Here is a 1,657-nt window from a genome sequence, read left to right as displayed (position 1 = left end):
TGATTTTTGGTGGTGCGAAGATTTTTTGTTTTAGAAAAAGATGATTTTTGGTGGTGCGAACATTTTTTGTGTCAGAAAAAGATGATTTTTGGTGGTGCGAAGATTTTTTGTGTCAGACAAAGCTGATCTTGGTGGTGTTGAGAAGCTGATTTTGCATGGTGTGAGGATCTTTTGTATTGATTTTGGGTGGTGTGAAGATTTTTGTAATGGCGAGTTCTTATTTTAACATCCTTGGTGTCAGGAAAGATGTGTCTGTCGTGTGGAGACGGCGTGAGACTGATCCCGCTGCTGTGGATGCTGACCATGCCGATGTACGGATCGTTCCTGGGCCCCGAGCCCGTCCTGCGCCTGTCAATCATGCTGGTGATCCATGCAGGGGTCGGAGCAGCTCTGCCACTCGGACTGGTGAGCATTTGTTTGTTTGTTTGTTTGTTTGTGTAACCATGCCGATGTATGGGTCGTTCCTGGGCCCCGAGCCCGTCCTGCGCCTGTCAATAATGCTGATGATCCATGCAGGGGTCGGAGCAGCTCTGCCACTCGGACTGGTGAGCATTTGTTTGTTTGTTTGTTTGTGTAACAATGCCGTACAGATCATTCCTGGGCTGCAGCCTGTGACTGACCAACATTATCAAAAGGCCAAAGCTATATTCCTGTCAATAAGATGGTTTATTCCTGTCAATAAGAACGCTTTGAACTAGGGCTGGGTATCGGTACAGCGTACCGGTACAAAACCGGTTTTTCTTATTGGACCGGTCCAGAAAAACCGGACCTGAAAAAATTAGGTGGACCGGATGCTGGACCGATTAGAAAATTAACAGATTATTTTATCCGGCATTCACACGTTTTGGCGCTTGTAGGTGGAAGAAAATAACAAGAGTGAAGTAGAGTAGAGTTTATAGTAACTTCTACTAAATTTTACAGCCAATCGCACAGGTGCAGTCAGCGTTGAAGGATTTTAAAACGCCAGTGGGAGTCTAATACTCCACCCAACCGATTTCTTTGTAGTGAAATGGACCATTGGAATGAGTCATACTGAATCAGGTCCAGGTTCAGGTCCGGACCTGAACCTGATCCTTTGGACCTGAACCAGACCTGGACCTGAATTTTCTGTACCGGTACCCAGCCCTGCTTTGAACTATACTAGATCTATCTATAAGACTTTATTTTGAACAGCTTTATCAAAGATTTTTTTCTTTCAAGTCTGAAGAAGAAAAGAGCCTGGTCCCTGGAATGATATAGTAGATTTTGTAACCATGCCGATTCCTCTACCCTTCTGTCTGCAGGCTTTCGTGGCGCCGTACCTGCAGGTGGGACTGGTGAGGGGTTGTTTGTTTGTGTAACCATGGTGATCCTTCTGTCTGCAGGCTTTCGTGGCGCCGCACCTGCAGGTGGGACTGGTGAGGGGTTGTTTGTTTGTGTAACCATGGTGATCCTTCTGTCTGCAGGCTTTCGTGGCGCCGCACCTGCAGGTGGGACTGGTGAGGGGTTGTTTGTTTGTGTAACCATGGTGATCCTTCTGTCTGCAGGCTTTCGTGGCGCCGCACCTGCAGGTGGGACTGGTGAGGGGTTGTTTGTTTGTGTAACCATGGTGATCCTTCTGTCTGCAGGCTTTCGTGGCGCCGTACCTACAGGTGGGAGCTCTGGCGCTGATCCTCTC

This window comes from Branchiostoma floridae, chromosome 11 (assembly GCF_000003815.2).
Source record: "Branchiostoma floridae strain S238N-H82 chromosome 11, Bfl_VNyyK, whole genome shotgun sequence".
Lineage (NCBI taxonomy): Eukaryota > Metazoa > Chordata > Leptocardii > Amphioxiformes > Branchiostomatidae > Branchiostoma > Branchiostoma floridae.
The sequence above is the reverse complement of the archived record's forward strand: the minus strand, read 5'-3'. Positions refer to the sequence as shown.